This window comes from Austrofundulus limnaeus, unplaced genomic scaffold (genome assembly GCF_001266775.1).
Source record: "Austrofundulus limnaeus strain Quisiro unplaced genomic scaffold, Austrofundulus_limnaeus-1.0 Scaffold7, whole genome shotgun sequence".
Taxonomy (NCBI): domain Eukaryota; kingdom Metazoa; phylum Chordata; class Actinopteri; order Cyprinodontiformes; family Rivulidae; genus Austrofundulus; species Austrofundulus limnaeus.
Window position 1 is genome coordinate 3718696 of NW_013952409.1, and position 27806 is coordinate 3746501.

Genomic DNA, 27806 nt, shown 5'->3' on the forward strand with positions numbered 1-27806 from the left:
TATAACATGTTATAAAGTATTAGATTCATCTTCAAACAAACAAAATTAAAAATGCTTCTTTTTCTTTCTTTTTTTTTAACCGCAGGTTGAGACGTGGACCCAGACGCTCCTTCCCCTCCTTCTTGAAGTGGGCGTGGCGTCAGTGGTAGCTAAGGGGAGGGTGGGCGTGGCCTCGTATCTAGGCAGTGACGTCAGCGGGAGCTGTTCAAAGTGGTCTGGTGCTGAAGAGACAACTCCGCTCGCGCTCAGTCAGTCGGCGAGTGGTTCGCAGCTCGGCGGTTAGCTTGTTTCTCGGCCGCCGGCTGCTCCCTTTAATGCTGGATTTCACCGCCTTAAACAGTGTTTTCYAATTATTTTTGGCATTTTTATTTATTTTTATTTTTTTGCCGCTCAGCACCGGAGGACACAAAGCGAGCTCACGTGGGAGAGATTTGCAAGTAAGTGACGTTCCTTTTTTTTTTTTTTTTTTTTTTTCCCCCTCTGCTTCTGGTATGTGTCTGAAATCAGCAGCAGGGGGGTGGGGGTACTCTACACCTCTTCTGGGTTAGAAATGCTAATAAATCAGAAGTGCTCTGATTTATTTATGTAGAAGGGYAGTCTGCAGCTCGTGCGCCTGTCTTCCAGCCGCGCCTAATTCTTACCTTGTGCATGCCGGGGTGAAACATTTGACTCATATTTGCATAATGCACTAGTCAGACATGCTCACTCTCTCTGTCTCACACATGCACTGTGTTTTTTTCTTTTTTTTTTTTTCATCACTGGGCTAAACCTGCAKGCAGCCCCTTGGTTTTTACTAGTTTACACCAGGTGGGATCTGCAGGACTGGTCTGTGGGGGGCTCAGATACAGTATCTGGGTTTCACATACTGCAGCTCAGCTCGAGGCAGAAAGTGTTGGAGAATCTGGTGAGGAGTGAGGTGTGGCCTCTTCTCTCCACTTTTAATTTAATCCATCATTTTCTTTCTTTCTCCTCATCTTCCCTTTTCTCCATCATTTTTTGCCTTCTTATTTTGCTTTCATCACCACGTTTTCCTCCTCTGTTCTTTTAAAATCCCTTCTTCAGCCGCTCTCTTGTTTTCTTCTTTCCTCCTTTCACTGCTTCCTCTTATTTATTTAACTCTCCTCATAATTAATATTCATCCCCCCCTTCTCTCTCCTTCTCTTCCTTTTTCCCCCCTCAGTCACTTCTCCTTTTTGGTCCCCAACCCCACCCCTCATTCTTCCTTCCTTTCTCATCTCTGTTGCCTTGGCTGGTGTTTACAATGAAAAAAAAAGTCCAGCTGATGAAACTGTCAATCTTTTTGTTCACATGCATCAGAAGCAAAGCGGGAGAAAATCAATTTTACTGTCACTTTGATTTTGCTCGCTTTCCATGAAGAAGACTAACTAAAATGACAGCTCCCTCTAACTCGTTTTTCCCTAATTTATCTTTTTTAAGCTTCTAACACAAAAACACATCAAAACAGATAAAAGGGTGTTTGTTAATGTTAAAAATTTWAAATAATCTGGGTCATTTTTCATGACTAGAAAGCATGTTTGTTTTCTTGACGTCTTGTAATCACATACTTTCAATTTAAGCTCTAACATTCCTTCAGGGATCTCCTGTCACCTGTTGCCTTTCATTCAGTTTTAAACTGAGATCATCTTGTGTTGAGAAAAGACAAAAAATATAGTTGTTTTGGTCAAACCTTWAAAATAACGTTTTTGCACAGTTTTATGCAACACTGCAAAATCTTGCATGATATGCTAGCACTCAAAGYATGTGCTGTGAATGACTCACAGCTACYACCACACTCAATTTKATCTTARTAGAAAAGTTAAATGMTTTGAGTTTAAATTACTCKAAACCCATRGAGGTACAAACAATAATTATTTTCTTAAAGGTTCATGAGATATTTTGCTAACAGACAAAGAGGGTTGACTTTAGAGGTAAAAGCATTGCACATTGTGTTGCATTTATATATTGGGGATGATGCTCAGCTGCCACCACATCCAACTGTACCTCAGTGTCTGTAAAAATAGTAGAGATATTCACTTTTGAGTTGTAGTTGTTAGAATTTGTTTGTTAGTTATTGAGATATTTTGCTCACAGATGGAGTTGATTACAGTAAGCAATGGCAGCACTCAGCATATGTGTTGAATATAAACCTTTCTATGAAATTTTCTGAAATTAAGATATTTTTGTGGTTGTTAAAATCACTACTGTGGAAGAAATCCCCTAAAATTCATCCAGGAGATAATTTGCTAACAACACAGCCGAACACACACAGACATGAGGGAGAACATCAATGCTCACTGTTAATGTCAATTTTATTTCTAAAGCGCTTTTAAAAACAGCTAAAAGCTGCACCAAAGTGCTCAACAGCAATCCACAAACATCACAAAACCACAAAAACTGCTGAAAATACATAATAAATTACAACCAACAATGGTAAAAACTAATAAATTACAATGCCAGGCCTTACTTTAATCAAACGTCATTGAATAAAAGTGAGTCTTAAGAAGCACTTTGAAGTTTTCCAAGCTATGAGCAGATGTAATATGAAAGTTGTTGCATAGGTTGGGAGCAGCAACAGCGAAAGCACGATCACCTCTACTCCTAAATCTGGATCTTGGGACATCCAGAAGCATCTGGTTGTTTGACCTCAACGAAAGAACGTGCAAAAGATCTTGAAGATAGGTTGGAGCTAGGCCATTCAAAACTTTAAAAACTAACAATAAAATCTTAAAATCAATTCTATAAGATGCTTTGTCTTCTCTATCAATGGTGGACAATAATGCATTTTAGTTGCATTATTATGTGTTTCCTGCTGCCCTTTGGTTAAAATAGCCCAGGTGGGTAATTTTGATCCTAGGTCAGCAGGATTAAACTCATGACATTATAACTGCTGCAGATACTAAATTTGTCTTTGTGCACTGTGTTCCTCTCCATATGGATTCAAATCTGGGCCTGTAGCCCAACATGTCTCTGCAATTTAACATTTATCTTCATATTAGAATAATCCCATGTAATTAGTCAAAAGATTTTGTTCTGTTGCTGTGGATTATTTAATGCAGTTCCTGGCTTCAGACCAACCCATCTCAGCAGCAGAAAATACCCACAATATGTTGTGAACAGAGTTTTGAGACCTTCAGTCTGGCATGACGTGTCCTCATTTACCAGCCCGATTGCTTCAATCACCTTCTGTTTCATATTTTTTAATTAGAGCTGCATTAGTCACAAGTGTCTCCRATGAGTGTCTGTTAATGTTTCAGTGTGTTGTTTTTTTTTTAAGTGTGACTCTTAAATGTGTATCTTTTCTTTTTTTCAAATAAGTAGCTTCATTAAACTCAGCGGTTGCCGAGAGCGGTGATGATTAATATGTCGGAATGAGCCAGAAGATCTAATAAGCCCTGCTGATTGGCTGTTTTAGGCTGCCTGATCAAAATCAAGCCAAAAAAGTCTCCTTTTTACCCTGCTGACGGGGAGGGGGGGGGGGGGCTCCTCCTCAATTTAAAAAACCTTTTTGTTGTTAAAGATTAAAGGTCAACTGTCCCTTCTCCCCCTTTACCTCCCTTTTCACTTTTTTTCTGATCATCCTTTACATGTCCAACACAACGGGTCTCTGACAGAACGGGCAGGTGGTTGAGCACCAGCAGGCAGGTGGGAGAATTGAATGGGGGCTCCAGTGACACTTGATAGTGGGGGGTCTAGTTTCTCCACCTGTGGGCAGGTGCAGAGACATCGGTGATGCTTAATGTGGAGTCGTATTTGTTGCTAAAATGTCTCCAGGAGCTGATTTTTTTTTCCTTCCGCAATGAAAGGAACAGTGTGTTACCCACTTATCTCATCTGTCTGAGTGGGACTGGATCAAACAGGACTGACACGGGTCCTGGTGGGTGTAAGGTTTCAGGGGGCTTTAAAACTGGATTCATTTCTACAAGAGACATTTGCCCACTGTTCTTCACAGAGACGAGGTCAGAAGGACTGAAATCATAGATGTTTGACTTTAATTATTAAAAATCAGGTTCATTTTTTTAAACTGACTAAAATAAAACTGTTTGATCACAGCTTTGAACACAAGGGATACTGTGTAAATRCATGATTTGTACTTAATTTGAGTGTATGTTCAAAGCAAGTATTTAATTTTAATGGTTTATCTTTAATATGAAGTGAAAATATACTCATTAGTGTGTTTTTGACAGACTCTTTAGTAAAAATATATTTTTTTAACTTTTGGGCTGTCAGATTTAGAGAACAATCATTTTAGATGATCAAAATGCAAATAATAGGGGTCATTTATTAAAAAAAAGTTGAGTTGTATTATATTTTAATTTAAAGACCATGAATGTTATAGTGTCAAATGTAATCAATACGTTGATAAAGTGATAAATTTATTATTTTGCCATTGTTAAAATAAAAGCTTGTCAGGGTTTACCCCTTACTTTGAGATTTCTGCTGTGAATAATTCAGAGTAATATTAAAAAGTAAACCTTCCTCTACACTTTGGCCACATCATAATCCTCCTCATCAGTTTTTTCCTAAGCTGAGACTTCACACTCGAATGTTTCACCTCTTCCTGACGAGTGGTCTCACGTAGGCCTGAATAGTTTTTTTGTCACAGTCACTAACAGCACAATCAGATAAGAAGCTTGACTCAAAGTGCCCACACAGAGGTGATTAAGACAATCAGGAAAAAAACAGCCATGGTCTTTATTTCTCCAGTTTRATCTGGGAGGAGATATCTTGTGCAYATCTGTCCTGTGCTGAGCTGACAGGCTTGCTGTGGACAGCAGTGAGGAGGCCTGCTACTACARTATTTGAATCAGAAACTGCAAACCTTGAAGAATGTGTGATATTTGGTGTTAATTTAAAACCAGGATGAGACAAAAAGGGTGTGAAATATGGCTGCCCATGGTTGGGAATCTATTTTAGGAGACTTGACTGGCATCGGCAGAGATGCTCTCAGTTAGAGATTATTTTGTTTTCTGTAATAAATACAGTAAGTTACTGAAATGTTGTCTACAGATTGTAGTGCAAATTTGCATAGATTGAACTTCACATTGGGAAATACGTATTTTTACATATTTTTTACAGATTTGACTGACTTTGAACAGACTATATGTTCACAAATTGCATATTTTACTGCTTTTATCTTCTACAAACCACATTATTTAACATGTTTAATTTTAGCTCATATCTGCAAATGTTGCCATTTTTGTTTTGGCTAAAGTGTGGTGGCTTGACTCCAAATGTAAACCAGTTGTACATTCAATGATTTTTTTTTCCCTGAAAGTTTCACTGGAAAGTATCTAATGGTGCACAAAATAATAATAATTAAATGTTTAGAAGGTGAAACAAAGTTGCAGGGACAATAATTGCTGTGAAGAGGTAAAGCAGTGATATGCATTTGTGTTAACATCTGTATGGACATTAACCAATTAAATGACTTCATGATGAGAGAAAACAAGTCCTCCTGAGCTGAGGTCAGCTTTGACAGGATTATTGTCAGGTCTCAAAAGGTTTGGACAGCTGAGTTRAGATTCAGCAGCATCAGCATAAAAATCGTATCCGTACAGCCAGCTCTGGCTTGTCAGTCAAACACAAGCTTTCAGCAGAGTAGTAGACTTTTTTACACACAGGCAGACACAAATGCACTAACACGTTCATTTGAACTGAAACAGAATAATTTTACCGCCCAGACATGAGATAGCTTCACTTTGTTTCTTACATTAAAGCAGAAGTGAGTGTCTGACAGCAGCAGTGATTGCTTCCTACGTACCTTTGCAGCTTATGACGAACACAATAACTGCAGGTTAGTTTAAGTATGTTTTGAAACTGCAGAATCTCAAAGGTCTGATTTTTCTGTGCCTGTCAAAGCCATCCTGGTGACTGGAGTTGTGTTGGCTCCAGCATGGAGCAGCTCAGACAGGCTGTCAGAGAGCCTTCAGGATGAACTCGTTTATTGGACTGTCATCCTGATTCTGTGTGTTTGGTTGGAGTGGCTCACTTATCACCAAATTGAACCAATATGAAGCTTTGTGAGGATTGGAAATGACAATGAGCATGGGGCCAGTCCTCAACTTCCGTTGTATTGAACTGAACCTATCAATGTTCCCCCACTACCTACTGTTTCAGAAAAATACTGTATGTCTCTTAAAAAAGTGGGTCATCTTCAGAAATATTACTGGAACTATTCTCTGCAAGTCTGGTTATTTTTGAATAGTTTTGTCAAATAGGTATATCAGCTGACATCAGTCATAGAGCGCAGAGTGTAGAGAAAGAGACAAAAGACTAAACTATGGTACATGAGAGTCTGGTGTTTGTTTTTATTTAAGGCTTAAAGAAAACATTTGTTTTATTGGCTTAAATTTTTGATGTAAAACAGGTGCTCGTTGGCCTTGAATGGATGAAGATATATATATTTTTCTCTCCATATACTGGATTCTGCCACAGATGTCATGACTGATAAGTTTATTGTTGAGCTGAGCTTCAGGTCCCGCCCCTCTCTGGCTGAGCAGGTGTGGGCGTGTCTCCCTGCCAGGAAACTATTTGTTTCTATAGGTGCAGCTGATCTGATGATCAGAGGAGCTTTGAAGGCATTCACTCACAGAGCAGCAAGAAGCAAAAAATAAAAAATAAAAATAAAATAAATGTGTGAGAGAATCTTTACCTGGAAAAAGACTAAGGCTTGAAAAAAAAAAAAGGAAAGAAGGAGCCAGTGAGCTTGAAATTGCATTGTCGTTGCAGCTGTGGACTAACATTTTAAAGCATGTTTACACTCAGGTTAAAAATGTATTGTGTTGAAATCCTGAGACTTTAACACTTGAGTGATATATATTTATTAAAGTGCAATTAAAATGTGTATTTAAATGTATTTAAGCTAAACATAATCTGCTAAATGTGATGTGTATTTAAAGGGGCTTTAAATTGCCAAGGTGTAAGGTTAAAATTACAACTGAAAAGTGCTTTAAATGTGTTTAATTGATTTTAGGTAYCTTAATCTTGATTATGTTTAATTTCAAAGGTAATTTTTAGTTGTTTAAAAATAACTTTGGGGTTGGGTATTTAATTTATTTTGATTTATTAGGTTATATTTTTGTGTTTCTTGTTTGTACTCTAAGGTTTTTCACCTGTTTTTACGTCGGCAACTTCCAGAATAAAAGAGAAAAGAAAGAAATTTTTGATCATTGAGTGGAGACCAGTTCATCATAATCTTCTGAATCAAGCTGACTTAAACTGCACTTAAAACCAAAAAACAGAAATCACTTGACAGTAATAAGTATTTGATAGAACATCACTGACTAAACTATCTGTTTAAGTTTTATTAAATTGCTTTCATTGAACATAAGCTGGTGTCACTCTGGTTATWAAAAATGCTGCTACTGACAAGTTGACAAGTTTAGGTTCAACAACTTTGCCACTCATTTTCAGCAAGATGTAGACTTAGATTGATTTTGCTGGAAAGTTTCAGATCTTACTCAGAGCAGACCTGATGAAAATATGTGACTTGTTTTTCAAAGGTTTCCAAGTACCTTTGTTGCATTTTAAAAGAACCCAAGGTCTTTCCATTTGGCCTCACAATTACAAACTGAGTTTGTTATAGGGCTGGAATTTTAAAAATACACTTATCTTAAGGTTTTCCAAGGTTGTGGAGTAAAGGATGAAACTCATAGGTGCTGTTTAACAGTCAGCGTAGAATATACTTATGGTAAAATGAGAAGGAACCCCAGTTAGACCCTGCAGAGATGATTAAAGACCAGTCTTTCCTCCACACCCCTCTCTCTCTCTCTTTCCCTCTGTGATTTCTTCCAAATCTGAATGGGCTAAGTCTTTTCAGTCTGCCTTCATGTGGGCTCCGTCCTCATCTCTGTCTCGCTGCCCTCTCATCACTCGTGTGGCCGCCATCCTCCGGTCTTCTCTGGATCCTCCATCTGTCTATCTGTTCCCTCCGTCCATGCTGGCAGGGCTGTGTGCCAGCATGGCAGCATGGGTGGGATGTCCGCTAAACTCCACTGCATTCACTTGTATGCTGTGTGCTTCATCACGTCCAGCGAGGAAGAAAAAGTCACGCTTTGAGCTATGGACACTGCCTGAAATGCTCTTGTGATTTGTTTTAGTGTTCCATATAGCTCCCTGAAATCCGCTGGTGCCTTGATGGATGGATATGCTCTAAAATGAAAAACGCTTCTTTAAAAAAAAAATCACCATTTTTAAGAATTTTGCACAATAATTAATTTCATGCTTCTTTCAAACAATATGAGTTGCACCAACAAACAGTTTTGTATTGAATTTTATGCATTTTTATTTGCATAACCACTTTGGCCTAAACCTAAACTAAGATCAGATTTAAAAAAAAAAAACTAATGGTTGTTTCACTATTTTCAAAAATTTGGGCCTTAGAGCTTCTCCTTTGTGGTCATCATTTCAAACTCTTGATGAGCATCTTTCTCTGAACAAGTCGTACAAATTAAACACGAACAAGAATGAAAGGCTGACTTATAAAGTTCTTAACACAGCAAATCCCAGCTTCAAGAGTACTTGCAAGAATTTATCTTTTTTTTAAAGGAAGAACTGATTTGAAGATTCTTGCAGCTTTAAAGTCTCAAATCACAGTCATAAAGTCAAATTAGATTGGCACAAGTAACCCAAAATTACAGATGTGGTTAAGCATTTCACAGTTCATCAATCAATTGTGCTTATCAGTCTGTTGTAAGACCCCCCCCCCCCCACACACACACACACACACACACTCATGGAGAGAAAGTGCTGGCACATAGCCAATTCCCACCTGAATCATCTTTTCAGTGTGGCTGGCTTGTAGATCTCTTGTATTTCTTTTGCGGAAAATAAAACATGACAGAGGTCAGGAGACATCCCAGAATGAGAGTGGGTGGTAGCTGCAACACAGCTCTGAAAATGTAACTGTGTAAAAAAACATGCTGAGAGAGACAGAATCAGAGCAGCCTGCAAAGCACCTCTTTTCTCCGTAAGGTCCTTGGTATCCAGTGGTTTTTCTTTCATCCCATCTTATACAGCATCAGTGGACATTTAAGTTAGATTACGAGGCTCTAAAGAGGAGAAGCCAAACAACCTAGCCAAGGTCACCAGTCTGCTGCAGGGACGGTGATTTAGCACACACACAGACACACACTCACGTCACAAATACACGTTAACCTCACTTGTGCTCTATGACACATTGAGGAGATTATATAATTCAACCCATGTGTCTCACACACACACACAAACACACACATCCTCTGTGGAGTGTTTGTTATAAATCGCTTTGTTGCCATGATTTGAAATCCAATTCTGGATTAAAGTGGAGTGCAGAAATGGTACCGAAACCATTTATTGAATCTGTGTCCTTCCAGTCCCTGTTACCATGCCACCTTTCAGTTCCTGTCATGTTACCCCTAAAACCATTTCAGCAAACAAGCAGAATTTCAAAAATACATGATGCTGCTATCAGTGGGGGTCTTGGTGGGCTATGGGCATCCCTTTAAACTTTTTTCATCACAAAACATTGTTTTGAATGGTCTGTTCAATTGTGAATGTAATTTTCCATGTAGTCGTTGAACTGCTCAACCAACTGAGGATGGAGCAAGTAGGAAAGTTAAACAGTGGTGCCATGAATTTCCAATGTTTCTTTTGAATAACTAGACATGTTTTCAAAAACACACGGGTCAGACGCTTGTGTTTTTAGACTTATGTTGTGTCCAAAATCAGGGGCTGGGTCCTTTAGAGCAGGACTTCTCAAACCTTTTGGGTCTGGGGACCCCTTACAAGGGCGAAAAAAATTCCAGGGACCCCCTCATAAACCCCATGCTGTTTTAAAAGATAATTTAYTGTCATTTCAACCCCTAAATGCCATAGGAATATAAATTTTAATTTATTTTTTTTACGTTTGTTTTATCAGTTCATTGTTCTCCACGCATTTTTAAAAATAAAAATCAAATTAACGTTTTAGTAAAAATAATTTGAGGACCCCCAAGTTACCTCTCGCGGACCCCTGGGGGTCCATGGACCCCAGTTTGAGAACCTCTGCTTTAGAGGACCCGGTCTACACAATCTAGATGGACCGGGTCCTTGGTCGACCAGGAAGACCGGAAAAACGTGGCTGTGAATTTGGGTGGTCTAGCCTCCCACCCTTACTCCGGCGTGTCTCATAGACTCGTTCCTCAAATCGGGGCAAAAGGAGGAAGCACTTGTGGGCTGCATCAGAGGAGTCTTTGAATTTGGTCAGCCTCCGGCGTGGCAGCGCTGTGACGTAATTGGCCAATGGAGGATGTAGCCCCTGAATTTGGACATCCTTAGAATTAATAGAAAATATTTTAAGAAGACATGACATTAGAAGATCACATATCATGTGACTTTTGTGGCAAATATCCACTAGTTCCTGTGCACCTCTGTGCTTTGATGAAAGCCTTTAAGCTGACACATTTAAAGAACTTTCTTTATATATAATTATTGGTGCAAGTGAAATTTGTTAAATAACTTAAGGTTTCTCATTTTAGTTTAACATCACATATACTTTGGGATGACACATCATTTTTTTTTATTCTTTTTTATTCTTTTTTTCAGCTGCCACCTTGAGCTACTCTAATTCTGTCATGAAAGCCTTGACATCTTCACAGAAAATTACAAATGGATCAATATAAGTGTTTTTATCCAATAGCTCAAACATCTTAAAATGTAATTTTCCTCCCTGTTGGATGATGAGTGACACTAACTGTAGCTGAACAGCCAGGCATTTGGGAGAGTAGTCTTCCATTTAATGTTTTATTTAAGCTCTTGGTACTTTATAAAGCAAACAGTCAGTAAATTACAAAGGCTTTTCCGGGTTAGTTTGTTAATATTTAAACGTGAGCAGGCACACATAAATGAAGCTCTACAAGCAGATGCAGGCTGTGAGGATTGTTAGGTCAAAGGTTCTTGAATCTTGTTATCCTCTTTCCTCTAKTTGGTGAATGACTCTCCTTTCAGAGATCCAAACCACGGTCCTTGGCTTTCCTTGCAGGAGTCCCAGACTCCCCCGTGCAGTTTCAGTCCTCAAACCTTGAGGGCAAGACAGATGGTTTTAGAATCCTGGCCCAGTGACACGCCAACAGACCCACACAGATACACACAAGCCCCACTCCCCTCTTTGATCACAAAAAACAAGCACAGTCATTATTCAAACTGTTAATGCAAGTACACCAGAGTTCAAACACAAATGAGAAATATATAAATAAAAAAGGCAGTTTCATAATGATAACATCTTTTATACCTCAATCTAGGTCAGATAACATCAGGAAGCATTTGTTTACATCTATTGTTTGCTTGTAAGACTGAAAGTTGAAAGGGAACAAACAAAGTGTTTTGGCAAAGAATCTAGACAGATTTGATGCATGTAAAATTGCACAAATAAATGAGTAAACATCATTTTAACATATCTCTAATGATGGCTTATCATTGTATTATGTTGTTATTGTGACTAAATGTGAATGTTCTGAACAGGATTTGGTGAATCAGCTCTGTATGTATGTTTGTGACATAATTACATAAAGAACAGTGTGAAAAATAAATCATAATTTTATTTGCTTTGTCTGGAAGGCTAATGTTTGTGTCTTGATCACATAATGCTAAATGGCTAACTTGAAGCTGGTCCTGGTGAAATTTGGGAGGACTGTAAAAAAGAGATTTTTTTAGTAAATATGTCATGTAGCCATCTAAGATGAGTTTGTACAGATTTACTTGCTGACAAAAGGTTTTGTTTGCTTCATGTTTAACAGCTCAGATATTTCACATGATTCACCAACATGGTCAAATTGAACTTTTTAAAAGAAGTGTAAGGAAGAAGCAGCTGCTTTTTTAAATCCACTTGAATGAGATTGGCTAAATTTAAATTAACTCTGGATTGTGATGTATTTGTTGAAATATGTGCATCACATCAGAGCAGCGTTCAGAGTGGACAGCTGTGTGGTGTGTGTTCAGGGCCATGGAGAGGTTTGCCTGCCTGCCTGCCTGCCTGCCTGCCTGCCTGCCTGCCTGCCTGCCTGCCTGCTGTTGGCAGGTCATCGTGGACAGACTGTGTGAACAGGGTGAGATTATGTTTCCATGACTGGTTACCTCTGCTGAGAGGCTGCAGAGAGCAGGATTTAGGTTTGGTTTGTTTAATCCTTTAGTCTGAGGTTTATATTTGGAAACTGTGTTAGTGTCTGTTGTCAGTCATTAATGCTGTTAACTGATGAAATTACAGCTTCATGGGTTAGTTTTAGCATTGTTGACCTATAATCTGTCACAGTTTTTTGCACTCTGCAAACATAAAGTCATGTTAGCTGCAGCTATGGTTGTATATCTCCTGCAGAAGTCACATCTATTCTCCATGGGTGGAGTCCTATGTGGTTGAGTTGAAGGATATTGTTTATATATGCATGGGGAAGCAGTGGGATGCTGGTAACTACAGCAGCAAACTGAAATCAGTGAGTGTGGTAAATGCATTCATTCATTCATTCATTCATTACCTGCATRAATTATAGGCCATGTTGAGACCTCAAAGAGAGAGCCTATAGTTAGCAGAGGGGCAGAGAGGGCTGGGGTGCAACCCTTTGTGGTAATTAACAAGGTGCTGAGGTTAAAGATGGCATGGAGGGCTGTGGCCTTGTGCTTAATGTTGACCTGGTTTTCAACTTCCTCCACATTCTGCTTCTATTCTTGGTCTACCATGTGGTAGACTGAAAGTCTTTGTTTTGCCGAACGGACTGACTTTACCACATTACAGATGCAACATGGACATCTGGCTAAATGGACGTTTAGTGCAAACAGACCTCAGTGGGGGGAAGTGCTGAATTTAAAATAAACCACTTGTTTTGGCCGTTTGCTCAGTCTTTTAGGATTCAGATTGCTGCACTGGGACCTGAATGTGTGACCCCAAAAAGCTTTGTGATCCCAAAACTACAAGGCAGTAAAAGCCTTTTAAGAATTTTTTTCCTCATTTCCATTTTGATTGCTTTCTGTGAGCATGTCATAGCTGTGTTTATAACAAAAAACCAGTTTATCCAGAAACTCTCAAAGACAGAACTGGGAGGGAAATAAAAAGCCCAAACAACCAGCAACTTTGATTTTGTTAAGACCCCAGACAGTTTGTATTATAATCTATTTTAGGATGAACTGGTGAAGCTGTGTATTATCTGTTAGCAAAGAGTTGGAAAAATCCTTTYACCATTTCAAAAGTTTCTTCTTATGTTAAACACTTTGTTCTTATTATTCACAATTAGTTCTTATTGAAGACTTTAATGAAGAATCATCACATCTATTCTGCTTCCTCAGCAAACTGTTCTTTCTCTCAATCAGTCTGGAAAAAAACAACACATTTAAAACAATGTTTCTACTGTTATTTTGTTTCTTAACAGCTCTGAAAAAATCATGACTTTTGTGTATTCTGCAATATTTCATTTGTCATTGTCTTTGGCAGTAAAAAGCACTAAAGAGCATTCAGATCACTTTAAAAAGAGCCTCACATCGAYCTGAAGGCAAATTAAAGTCTTTCAGTGATTGGCTCACCAACCTGTCACCAGTATAAGTAGTAGCTCTGAGTGTGAGCTTCAGTCTGTGCTGTCATCTTGAACAAGTGTCTGTTCTTCCAGCACTAACACAGCGACATTAATGGAATGAATTATAGATTTTCTATTTCTTTTTTTATTGTGTCCTTGATTGGACAGGACATCCTGTCAGCTTGCAAAGCTTCACAAACAGCTTAAACTTAAAAGCACCGTTCCTACACGTCAATATTCCATCAATTCCACATTTTTTGTTTAATAAATAACTAGTCAAATATGTATATAATTTATAGTTTTAATTTGCAGTTGATGTGATGAATTTATCTTGATTTAATTTTATTTACAGGACAGACCACACATGGCTGTTTTTTGAAGTAGATTTTTAGACAACTACTGAAAAGTGCTTTCATTACCAAAATCAGTGTTTTTAAAAAGAGGGTTCACTCMTTAAATTAAGTGTAACACATCAAAAACATTGAATTATATCCAGTAACTACATCTTCCTCCCAGTGGATAACCCTCAAAAAGGCTTGCATTTTACTGTATCTTACAGGCTGATGATTAGATGCTCAAGTCTTTCCCAGTTATTAGCTGTGAGCCTAAATGCTATTTAAACCATTTTCTGTTGCAGATCATCATTTTCAAATATTTTGTTTGTAAAGAGAAGTGAAGGTAAAATTGATGTGCAGCCAACACTCCTTCTCCTAACATGAATTATTTTAAACTTCCTCTAACAAGAACCAAGCAGTGTCCAGAGTAAAGAAATCTGCAGACTGAGCTCAGATTGTTTTATTGGTCCAAATTCAATGCAGAACAGAGTAAAACTTCAAACAGGAATTGTAATTAGTAATTATAATCCCAGTGAGCATAAATAAAAAGTATTTCAAACATAATAATTTTTGTTAAAGACAGAAACAGTAAATGCTACTAAATGCAGATGAATATAATCTAATTCATTTGTTCTTGGTTGAGAATAACAGYAAAACCCTTGTTCATCACATTATTCTTCATTTGATCATAAATATCTAATGTTCTACATTAAAAATAAAACATGTTTGATTTGATGAAGACATTTAGTTCTCAGCTGCACAAAAGCCCTGCACCATAAATCCTCCTTTTCTGTTAACATCAACATATAATTTCCTTCGAGGGTTACAATGCCTCCCTAGATTCATAATTCAGAATGACTTAATGGGTCCCAGAAGGAAGTGTGTATTGGAAATAAAGCAAGCGCATGAAAATTACACAGCTTTAGGGGCTTGAGGGGTCGCCACAAACCGTCGAGTCGCACATTTAACATTTGCAAAGAGAAAGTGCTTTCTGTATCCAGAGAAACCAAATGGTGATCGTTAAAGGAGTGTCTGCTCCTTCATTACATAACTATCATAAAATTACAATGTGCAGCCGAATGGCCACATCTGTCAGGATAACCTGTTAAAGAATCATCATCGTCTGCAGCTCAGTCTTCATCAAAAGTTCTTCATGATGAAGCTAACAGAACAGAAAAATCTAATTTACAAACACAGCATGCAAACTCAGTGAWTGTTTATGCAACAGAGGTCAAATTCAAACTTTTTTCTTGTAACTTGAAGCATGTGGTATCATTTATCAATCCAAAAAACTTACATCCAACGATAACAGTTTTCATAAAACATTAGTTGGTTTTTTATCTTTATGCAGATTTTGATTGCATTTTTTCTTTTTTGAGGATGATTTTTACCTGGTTGGTAAAATGTAGAAAATTAGAAAAGTCCCTTTTGCTCTGTCTCACCCAAACGCTTACCTGTGTTTGCCTCAGTCTGGACTTTGGGCTGTTGCCATGGCAATCTTCATCACACTCAGCGAGGGCACCAGCCAGCAGTCGTTTACTGCAGACGACTCACCTCTTCTTCCTCTTTTTTTTGTTTGTTTGTTTGAAACTCCTAAAGCATTTCAACAAACATCACTGTGTGGAAAAGTAAAACATCAGCTTGTTTCCTCCGCCAAGGGCGAGGTAATGTTTTTTGTCGCGTTTGTCTGTCTGTCGTTCTGTCTGTGGACAACATTACTCAAAAACGTCGACAGATTGTCATGACATTTTTGCCACTTGTGGGTACTGGGCCAAGAAACACACCATTAAATTTTGGTGATGTTCCAGATCAAGATGCAGATACAGGAATATTTTTTTCTTTTAACACTCTGAGATCGGCAAAGCTGTGATGCTTTCACAGGGCTTCTGTAAAAAACAGTGAGCTGGATTGGACAGTACAGACTTCAAACTTTATAAAAGTAATGTTAAAACCAGATTTAATGATGAATATTTTTTTGCCATAGTTTTTGCATTTACAGAACGTTTTGTGACCAGGAAGTGCGTGACTGCACCATGAAATCTATTTTTCCCATTTCCTCAAACACACCACATTTCCGAAACAATCGATCAAAACAGTTTGTCTCTACTAGGCTTGTAAACAGAGAGCTGCCGGGCCTCAAAGTTTGGAAACGGGGGGAGCCAGGAAGCACTTTATAAAGAGAGTCAAACCATTACAAACTCATACAAGGRGATAAAACAGACGTTTTACATGGTGAGATGTGACTGATGAAAACTTAGGAGCTTAACCCCACACCAGTTTGACGATGAATAAATGAAGAAATCCCGTGCATACTGCCTGCTTAAATGTTCGCTACGCCACAACTTATTCGGCAAATGTGTTTCCATCTCTGCTTTTGTGCATTAACTCTTACAGGATGGGGGAATTTTGGTCTTGGCGGCGGTTTGCACTCTCTGAGTGCTTCTAGTCGTGTTTTTTAATCATGAACAGAAAAAACTTCACCACAGAAATCCTCYTGACGGTGACTTTCGATTGGTGTCCAGAGGGTTTGAAACAGTCAGGACAGAAAATGACATGAGTGAGATATGCAGCTCTGCATAAAGCATAAAGTGTTGGATAAATAATGAATAGGACAGGAAGAGGTTTGGGTTGTCATGGGAAAACTCGGTGCAGGCAGCGAGCAGCGTGCAGGGAAGCAGTAATGTGGTGTGTTTGGACAAATGTATGAATCAACTCAAACTATTTATGAAATCTTTTTATAGTGTTTGTTTTCTTTTCTCAGAAAGGCTCTGCACACCTCAAATGGTTCTTATAGGTTCTTCAGTTTTTCTCACCTGTTCAAACACAATAGTGATGATAACTATTTGGAAGGGAATGCAACAACTAATATAGAATATCTGATGCATTTGTTCTTTTACTGCTAGCACAGCTTCCATCTTCCCTTTCTTCTTCCATTCAAAGCCAGCTGCCTTTTTTTAATTTGGCTTCACAGACATCTGTTTCATGCTGGTTTATCTTCAGCAAAGACACTTTCTTTTGTATCACAGCAAGAGCTCATTTTCTTCTTTTTATGTTTTCCAGAGTAAAATCTACATTTGCTACCAGTTTAAAATGAAGAACAGCCTGGTCTCAGTGTGAAACGTCTGCCTTTTGTCAACCGAGGGAGGGGAAAGCAACTGTGCTCATTTCATTGTTTTTAAGACAAGATTCTGAGTAGAAAAGAGACGACAGACTTCTGCCTGAATGATCTAAAAAAAAGTGGGATGGAAATTGTTCAGTATTTAGGATCTGTTGAGAGCCTGTGCTGTAAATCAGTAAAGGATAGCAAAGTCTCTCAAGTGTCTACTTTGTAATGGAAAAATATAAAACATCTAAAACTTTATTTCTGCACAAAAATCACAACTGAGGCTCCTCTCTTATTTGACTTAATCAATATCAGTGATTAAGTATCAAATCTGTAACCATTTATTTCTAAAGACTTCCATATTTGAACTCACATTTTATTGCTAAAATTGGTTCAGGCTATCCATCCATTCATTTTCTTACCTGCTTCTTAATTTCCATGCTTGTGAGGTCATTGGTGCCCATCTTGTCTGTAGTTGTTGTGACTGTTATGTTTGTCTTGCTGTCTTATAGTGAGTTCTTTTTTTGTCATTTCAGTAGAAAACGAAACCAAATATTATTAGTTTATTTATTTCTTCATCATCAGTAACATTTTTTTAAGTGAAGAGAAAATAGAGAAAGAGAGAAAAACACAGAGAAGTAATTAGAAAGATTGCAATAGCGATTAGAAGTATATTAAATATATAACCAAGAAAAAACAGGATTACACACCCAACATCTGTCCACTCACCTGAAAAATAAATGGATAAATACATAGATGGCATATATAAATATATACACATACCAATACGTATATAAAGATACTGTATGCATACATACAGTACATACCTACATGCATAAATATTGTCAATATATACACACAGACATATACACACACTCAGTGACCAATCAGAACCCCCCGGATCAGAACACCTGTTTGTGAGCGGTTGTGAACATGCGTGTATAAACAAGATTTCTTATAGTGAGTTCAACCCTGGAGAGACTCACGAGAAGACAGACTGAAATTAGGAAGTTTATTGACATGACTGACAGTTGATGATCGAAGAGGATGTTTTTATCCACTGACTGTCAAACATTGATTGATGAGGCTGGGCTTGTGACGCGGCGGCTAGACGGAGCAGGTGAGGCTGACTGGTCTTCCAGGGTTGAACTTTCGTCTAGACTCCATTTGTCCCGATGGATTGTTGTACAAGAGCTAACAAAAGGGGGAAGGGTATGAAGGTCAGAGGTCAGTGGAACATGGAAATGCCTATAGAAAACAGAAGCAGATGAGCAAATGAAATGTGTAAAACAGGGCTAATCAACTGGCGGCCGGAGGGTCACAACCGGCCCGCGAGTGACCAGAGTTCGACCCGCCAACTGGTTCAATCATCTCTTAAACTCAAACCCCCAGTTTTCCACTTTAACTCTGATAAGTCCTTTTAGTTWAACATAGACATGTCTGGTATCTACAGAAACATCAGAATCTTGGCTACAAGCTGGTAAAATCCATTTTTATGAACATTCAAGACAGTTGAAACTATACGCAGTTGAAGATAAAACTATGAAAGTGAAAATAAAATTTGTTTAAAAAGCTGGCAAGTCAGAGATGTCAAAATAATATAAGTGTTAAATAATGTGTTATTTTTGTTTTTGATATTGTTTTTATTATCATTACATTTATTTCATAGGGTTCTGTATGTTGTATTCATGGTTAAATGCAGCAAAATAAACCATTTCAAAGGTAACAGGTTTTTGTAATACTTGGTTTATTTACAGAGTGACCTTAATTGCTGGATGTTGGGCCTCTGAGCTGTTAGCCTGCATTAACTGTGGCCCCCGGAGCAATTTAGTTGAACAGCTCTGGTGTAAAACCATCTCTCCAGAGGCTCGTGTTGTTTCCCCTCCAGATATTTGCCCATCAGCTGTTCTGCTGGCAACACTACAATCTGCATATGCTGTTTTCTCACACACACAGAGCAATTTACCTAAAAAAAAAGAAGCATTCAGGCCCCTTTATACATTTTTAACATTTTTATTTTAAAAACAAACAGCCTTAAAATCATATAGATAAATTTACATTACGTTATTTTGGGGGGAAAGTGTCATTTTTGTTCAGACTGATTAATGTAACAAAATTAAGCTCATAAGATTCACTTTTTCTTGATAACCTTTCAGATGTTTTGATAACTTAATATGTACATGTGGAAGTCTAGTTTGAGCTTTATTTGTTTTATTTTTTATTTTAAGTCTTTTGTGAATAACAAAGACTTAATATATTAAGTTAAATACATATATATATATATATATATTAAGTTATATATATATATGATATCTAAGTTTCTCAGATCTTATTTATGCTCCGATTTTTTGAAGCCAATGTGCTTTTCTTGCACAAGATTGTCCCGTTCTGTTGAGTATTGCAGAGTCACCCATCAGTTTCCAGTATTGATCCATTACAAACTGGATAAAGCTGAACAAACACAGCAGCAGCAGAAGCTCTGAATACATTCACACGTCCATGCTAATGTAAACACACAGTCGGTAGATAAAACCCATGAATTGTTGCCCTGAGCCTGACTGCTGTCTGTTCTGAGCGTGCACAAAAGACTTCTGGGTAATTGTGATTTTAATCTGCTGAATGCTGCAGTTAGAAAAATGGCGGTCAAGCCTGAATGGGTCTCGTTGTCTTATAATGATTGTCAAATGGCAACGCAAGCAGAGATAATGATTGTTCAAACAGAAATGATGGAAGACATCAGGATGTTGTTTTTCAACTTTAAATGAGAGGCTTTTGACTGTTCTTTGAAGGTTACTTTTGAAGGTAATATCTGACTCCACTTTGATGCCAATTAGCAGCAAACAGAGTTCAGACTGAGCAAAGTACTAAAACAATCGTTATTGATCTGCCTTCGTTTTCTCTCATCTTTTTTCTTCTCCTCGCACATCCTTACAGCTTCTTGAAAAACTAGCAAAGCCATGGATTTTTTTTGCATTTTTTTCCATTAAGATTGAGAGGAAATGACAGAGTAAGATCATTTGCTTTTGTGATGTTTCCTGTAAGATATCAGTGGGAGAAGATTGTTGAGCGGAAGAGATGTGAAATCTCTGACAAAGGGTTATATAGGCTAAAATGAACACTTGAATCCAAAACACAATTTAAACCATTTCCAAAGAAGCCCAGTGGAACAAAAAGCAATTTAATACAGACTGAAACCAAACTGCTCATCCAGTTTCTTCACTTGTAGCTAAAATAGCGTTGAAAATTGCTGAGGTTTTGTGTCTCTCTGAAGCGAAGTGGAAAATTGGCTTCAACACTTTCGCCACATTTAAAGAGCAGAGTTTATCTGATCATCAGTTTATTGTGATTAAACTCAGTCTCACCTGAAGCCATTCATAAATATTTGTGTTGCAGCTTTCTTGCTAACGTGACAGAAGACTTAATACAGTAAAAATTTAAAGTTTAGTAAACGTAGCTCTGATAAGATCAAGTTAAAAATCGGATTTTCGTTGTTATCAGTCATCTGAGCAACTTCAGGCATCTCTTCACTTTAAAAACTAGTTCATATTTTTAGAGACATACTGTAAACGAGTGTATCATCTGTATGAAGATCACTGGCAGCGGCAGAACAAAAGGTTTCATCTATCAAAGTCTCACAAAAAGCAGACTAGTTCTTACACTAGATTTGATCTGAATTTTTCAAAAGTTTTAAGATCCATTGGATCATATTTATCTGTAAACCTTGAGTTATTGTGTTTAGAGTATAAAAATATTAGTTTAAGTATCTGAAATTGCTGCTAAACATAGCATTTAGGCATTTGCATAAAAGAGCCAATATTGTGTTTTTCAGGTGTATATATATATATATATATATATATACATACAGAGGGTTACTTCCAAAAATGAAATCAAACCATTTTTTAGGAATCTGGAAAGGGCTGGACTGAGAAGTATTTGGAGCTCAGCAGACAGAGTTTCACCAGGTGTTTGTTAGTTGTTGCTGCTGACAGCCTGCAGGAGTTACAGGGGAGGTGTGCTCTGTGATGAGGAAGCTCAGATTGGAGACACAGCCCAGAGGAGGAGCTGGTCCCAAAAGGGGGGTTCCAGGCCCAACCAGCCATTTTTGCTCTCCTGCATGGCTGCCTCAGGACAGCACAGGATCTCTCAAACATGAATATGTAGAGATAAGCGTTGTTCAAAAACTGAAGTCTGAATAACAGCAGGAACCCACTTAGATATCTTTAAAAATCTTTATTCTCATCTGAGTCCAATCAGCTCCATACAGCAGTACCCAGCACAGCAGTGAGTTAGAGACAGTTAAAAATAATTGTCATCATTTGATTTATCTTTGTATCGTTTTATAAAACAAAAGCAACACCAGCTGCATCTTTCTTTAGCTTTGACTTTTGATTCAGATGTTATGGTCAGTTCAGGGCTGCACTGAAACACTTCTGTCTAAACTCAAACGGCTCTGGTAAACCAACAAGTCATAGTGGCTGTCATACACCGCTGGTGACACATTGATGTGGGCCTTAAATCAAAAGCTGGTTAATGGCTCTAACAACAACCTTTGTGTTACATAAAAAGCCCAGAGGTGAGGTCGTGCTGCCCTGCAGAGCAATTTATTAGATCAGGTACAGGAAAGAGGGTCACTAAACGTGGGAGAGAGCCCGACAGAGAGATGAAGGAGACGGCGACATGAAAAGAAAGGTCACAGGTTGGAATCAAAGCTGGAAAGTCACTCGGTTAAAAGAACATTTCAACAATGTTTCAACCCATTTGCTTCCAGTTATTTATGCTTAATGCCACTGCAGATTGTTTCTAATATCCTTATGTAATTATCTCCATCACAGTGAAGCATTACCTTTTTATCACCTGCTGCTAGAAGGTGAAGGTCCCTGTGTCTTTCTGTGTGTGTACCTGTCTGTTACAAAATATCTCACACACCACTGAACAGATTTTAATGAGACTGGAAGGAAGTAATCATTAGGTATACATCTACATTTGAACACACCTAATTCAATCCAAGAGGTCTACTGTAGCCAACTTGCCTTAAAACTCATAGAAATTGCTATAACTCGGTCAGTTTTACCACATCCATATTGCTGTAGTTACATGTTTACACTGATCAGCTGTTCTGTTTTCCTCTCTGACTAAACCAAAAACAATAACTACAAGGCAGCAAACAGGCGTGGTTACTAAATCAAAGATGTCATGCCTTTTTCTGGCAGACAAAGGGGATATCTCTATCAGCCAGTTTAGACAGGAAGACCTGTCAATTAGAGGAAAGAAACCACTTCTGGTGGACTCGGCAGATCAGTGGCAAGATACTTCTGTGCATTGTTTAGTTGAGAAAAAAGTGACAACAGTCAAATGAAAACCACGTAAAGCATTTATTAAGTTTATTTTAATTTATTTTGGAACCATGCTCAACAACAATACATTCCAAAACATGAAAATAAATGCAAAGAATTAAATGTTGAGGAAAACAATCACATGACTGACTGGCTTTGGATGGAATATAACAGGATCTTTAGGGGTTGAGTTGGGATATGGTGGAAATGTGTCACTTTGAGGKACTGACTTTTACTCCACTCAACCCCACTTTAACAACTGAAGACCTTTTTCCTGCCAGTTATTCTGAGCAGCCTCTTGCTCTCCCTCCTGCAGTCAGCCAGCCTTGCCTGGCTCATTCATTGTTATGAGAGCAGCAGCATTGCTAAAACGCAGGTGGCAGCAGATCCTGATAGAATTACCTTGCTGATTATATTGTGCCTCGTAGTGATGGCATTATATGCCTGCACTAACTAAATTATATAACCACAATTACTCTGACGAAGGAGACAGAGATAGAGAAGGAGGAGGGGGTAGAATCACTTGATAGCTGAAGGTGCTCACAGATATCTAAGGTGCGGAAAATATTGTAATTTGATTTAATGCCTGAGTTGACTTCAATGTTTTGTTGAAATAGGATTTGGTAATAGACAAACATGGTTAACTCAAACAGTTAATGTTAAAGCACAATGTGTCACTTGGAGCATGTGTTGTGAATCTTATCTACATTAATGTCAATATACGGAAAACTGACTGAGTTATATAGCAGCCATCTTGATTGAACTCCAAACATTAATCAGTTGTAGAGGTAATCTCAATGATTACTTTTTGCAAGTTTCATTTTTTTCTCATAATTCGAGAAATATTTTACTAACTGAATACACATAGTTTCACATTTGGCAGTGAGCAATAAACGCATTTATCTTAAAAATGCTGCCAAAGCACCTTTACTGTATGTTGCAGTACTCTGTATGCAGCAAACACATATTGTATCAGTGACTCTGAGTAATCAGCTGCCGGCTCCCCTCTGATTGATAATGAATAATTTGACAGTTTATCCAGCCTAGTGTAAAAGTCTAAGTGCTAATGAGAGATTCTGTTCCGCCCAGCTATTCCCACAGGTTCAATTTCATCTCAGACTGCTTTGTTGTTGGTAGAAACATGAAACCATAATTCTTAATTGATTGGAAAAATAACCGTCCAGAGAAAGACATGTGACATGGGTTTTCCTTGAATCTATTATGGTCCACAGTGGACCAGCAGCCACTGTAAACACCTGACATGCTTCAGCCAAAATAAAAACACTTCCCTGGATGTGAAGCACATTTAGAGTGTCTGGACCAAACCCGTGTGTGTGTGTGTGTGTGTGTGTGTGTGTGTGTGTGTGTGTGTGTGTGTGTGTGTGTGNGTGTGTGTGTGTGTGTGTGTGTGTGTGTGTGTGTGTGTGTGTGTGTGTCAGTACAGTGAGAAGCAGCCCTGGTTGTACAGTCAGTAACAACACTTCCTGGAGCATACAGTCAGCAGAGTGATGTCACTGGCCTTTACAGGTCTGTGTGTGTGTTCATCCTGGTCCTGCAGAATCTGTTAGAGTTACACAAAGTGAAACCAATTATTTAAAAAAAAGCACAACAAAACAAGAAGGAGATCAACTAAAGCAGATACAAATACAAGACAAAAAAGTGATGAGAAGAAATAAGTGTGCAAAAAATCCAAAAGGATGTAATCGTTCAGATCCAACACTAGTTTCTGCCAGATGGCGTTATTTCTCATTTGGCTCATTTGTTGTGCTGCATGTCTGGTGGATGTGTGTGTCGCTCAAATAAATAATATAATATTGATAATTGTTACGCTGAGTTACTCTGTCCAACAGTCATTAAAGGATTAGGAGACAAAAGGCTCCTGAGTATAATAGATGTGAAAAAGGTCTCTGTCCTACACAAGTGGGACACACAAAAGCCTCAAACCCTACAGCCAGCGACAATGTTTTGAACTATTATTTTTTCTTTTCATCTGTTTATGCTTGTCTTGTTTTGGATTATTTGTACCTTATATTTTTTTGTTTTACATTAAATTGTAGGTTTGCTTATTTAGTTCCCTTTTTATATGAATGTTTATGTTGCTAATACAGTCATTTATTTTACCTTGGTGTTTCACAAAATAACTCCACTGGATGGATTTTAATGAAACTTTCAGAAAAATTTACCTGGATTTAGATCCAAATATTGTTTAAAATCAATCCATCTCAAGATTGCGTCATGGCTGACTGACAGCCTGATCTCAGTCAGTTTGACAGATAATGGGTTAAAATTGAATGTGCTAGTAGTTGAAAGTCACAAATCAAACATTATTTGAGAGTGACATCATTGTATTACATGAGCTTGCACACAGTTTTATTTTCATTTATAACATAAGATGAATTTAGGCTAAAATAGGGGTTGAAAGGCAATGTGGGAATTAAATCTTTTCAGGCAATCCTTTGCTTCATTTTTCAAATTTTGTGTCAGGTCAATGTTTTTTTTTAATTTATTTTATTATTATTATTGTTTTGTTTTGTTTTGTTTTGTTAAAACGTTGTACACTTTAGATATTGTGGCATCAATTGAAAACAAGAAAAACGAGTATTTTAATACACACTTGTCCTACCAATAATGCTGATGGCTTCAGACAAGCAGTTAAACACAACTGTAATGAAGTTCCAAACTAATATAGAAACACATGCAGACTGTGATGGTTTACACACTGTTCTCATTTGGTAATCYAGACAGACAGTATTGACTTTAGCTCAGGGGAAAATTATTTGACATAGATTTACAGGCAGATGTTCCCGAGCTGACTGAGGTGGCATTTATCACTGACATCCTGGATGTCAATTAGCACTGCAAGATCCTGAAAAGTTAGCTTCACTCCAAATCTGTACCACACTGTTATTATCCATAACACATCCATTCAGTCCTGGCTTCATGAAAAACAAAGTTCATAGTTTATTTTATTCTTTTTGTTCATTATGTAAAACGTTGAAAGGTAATTTTGAAGTGTTATTGTTTTTATTTAACTGTGAGGCGAAACTCCCACACATCATGTTCACTTTGGACACGAGCAGCTAATTGTCTGTAACAAAAACAGGGATTTCTTATTGTGCGGGAGGAAAACACAAACAAAATATGGACTGCTTTAAAAAAACACTTCAGAGAAGTGACTTAATCATTTCACTTCATCAACATAAAAAAATAATCATCTGGGATGAATGGTCCTTTATGATGAAAACTCTTTGAACCTGGACTGGAGCTGTTGCCAAATATAACTTTAGTGTTAGCTGAACCAGAATCAAGGCAAGCTGCTGATGTTTGATTTACCCAGAACCAGAAGCTGAAGCTGAAGGAATTCATGAATTTATTTTTAATATTGCATTCAGTAGTCAGTGAAGTATTGTTGCACAACTCTGCAGTTCACCTCAGTGAGTCAGAGAGTGTATTTAGCTTGCATTCTAATGTTCTGTTAAATGATTTTTCATTGGAGGTTTTCTCAGTCACTTCTAATTAGGGCACGTCTTTTTGCTATAAAACATGCGCCGCTGCATTTCTCCTGATGTTGCAGGAGTCGAGGTTTGTGCTGCTGACATATCAGCGATGATTGATGGGTGTTTTTTTTTTTTCTGGGTTCTGTTGTTGATGCTGTCTGCAATTTCTATGAAGAAAATCCTTCAGAAGATTTGAAGAAAAAAACTGTTCTGCTGAAAAGATGAAGTCTTTAAATGCTGCGAGTCGAGGGATTTAAGGCTGTTGGGAGCACAAAGACAAGCTGCAAAACAAATTGTGGGGAAGGAATCTCAGCTGGGTCTTTATGTGTGAAGTTTGCATGTTTTCATTGTGAATTAGTTTTTTTTCCTGTTATAGTTTCCCACACAGTCCTAAATGTGTCTTAGGGTAATTGAGCTTAAATGTTCTCTGTCCTAAGTACAGTATCTCCATGACAGTCCAGCTAAGAGGTGGAAATCTGTTGTGGGTGTACCTGATCTCTCGCCTGGAAACCACTGGAGAGAGGCTCCAGCTCAGATAATGATTAATACTGATACTGAACCACAAATGAGTTGTCTTTATGAACAAAGGAATTGTGGCTTCAGTGCCAGGTGCAGCTGAGTTAATATAATGAGTCTGCATTAGAGTTTATGTTTGATGGTAAACCCTTTGATGGCTTCCAGTGGTTAGTTCACTCTCACACCCCTATGCTCCACTTGTGCATTATTTATATCCAAGTTCCAGCAATAAATTATTTAGGCAGAGTTAAACCGACCTTTAACAATCAGGATGACTGTGTTAAACACACATTGTCCTCACCACTTCAGTACAGTTCTGTACAGTTTACTATCATCAAATACTGTCTGTTGATCAGACAGTAAAACAGTAATAAGGGCAGAAACACTACATCAGCAGGTCATTTCTCCTCCAGCCCACCTCAAAACGGGTCACAAGTCTGTTGTCAGACTAAATAGGCATCTCATCTGTCACAACAAGAATTATTATTGTACACAAAGGTTTGGATTGTGCAGAGGGAGATTACAGAGCAAGGAGATATTGTTCACGCGAGAGAGATGTGCTATTCATGGGACAAGCTGTATAACAAAAGAGACGCATTTTGGTAGAAAACAACAGATTGTCATTGACATATGGCTGTTATTTTGTTCCAAAGCAGATCCTGATGTGACAAAATGTTCTGTTTTTTGTTTGTATTCAAGCATAAAAAAATGTCTTGTTGTTTTAAACAAAATTAATATAACAACTACAGAACAATGGAGGATGTAATAAGATAGAGTTAAATGTACTCATTGCAAAGTGTGAAGTCAAACATAAAAAAGGTTATCCAAATGGTGTAGTTCGAAAGTGTTTACTCCAGTTGTTTTTCAGATATATTAACAAGCAAGACCGAAATGCAGGTTTGCACTYAGTGTAAATAAAGCACTAGACAGAATCTGGATATTTAGTGATGGACCCACATTAAACTGGGCGTATTCTACATAGATAAACAAATATGATAGAATCTCAGAGAAGACGTTGAGCAGGAATCTGCAGCTAAACAAGAAGAAAACAAATAACAAGTAAGAAAACTGCCAAATTACATGTTTGGATCAAGCAGTGCAAAGCTCCATAAAGGCAGAGCCTGGCATTCAGATAAGATTTTCACTAAACAGCTTAAAGACCAGTAAGTTTTTTGTGTTAGAAGACTTAATAGATAACTATTTGAATGATGGGTTGTGTATTATTAACAGGATTAAGCTCAAATTAGGGAACTTCAAGAAATTTGAACTCTCAGATACGAAGGTCTCAGAGTGTAATTAACTTCTTCAGGCAATGGATTTTAGTTTTTTTAAGTAAAGGCTCAGTGCAAACCCTACATAGCCAAAAGCTTTTTTTAATCATCTCTAAAAGTTTAAGTATTTGCAAATGAACAGTTAAAATACTCTGCTGCCTTCTAGAAACTGTTATCATTGATTAATTCTGGAATGCAACAATGAAATGAATTTCTGAGTGAAAAAATGGCCGCAGA

The 27806-nt window shown here is 37.8% G+C and overlaps 1 protein-coding gene across 1 annotated transcript in view; it reads left to right on the forward strand.

Annotated features, from left to right (window-relative positions):
- Nucleotides 1-239: 239 nt before the first annotated feature.
- Nucleotides 240-27806, forward strand: part of smpd3 (sphingomyelin phosphodiesterase 3) — a 55471-nt gene continuing 27904 nt past the window's right edge. The window contains exon 1 of the mRNA XM_014033110.1: nt 240-437. The gene's annotated coding sequence lies outside the window, so the exon portion shown is untranslated. The remainder of the gene's footprint in view (nt 438-27806) is intronic.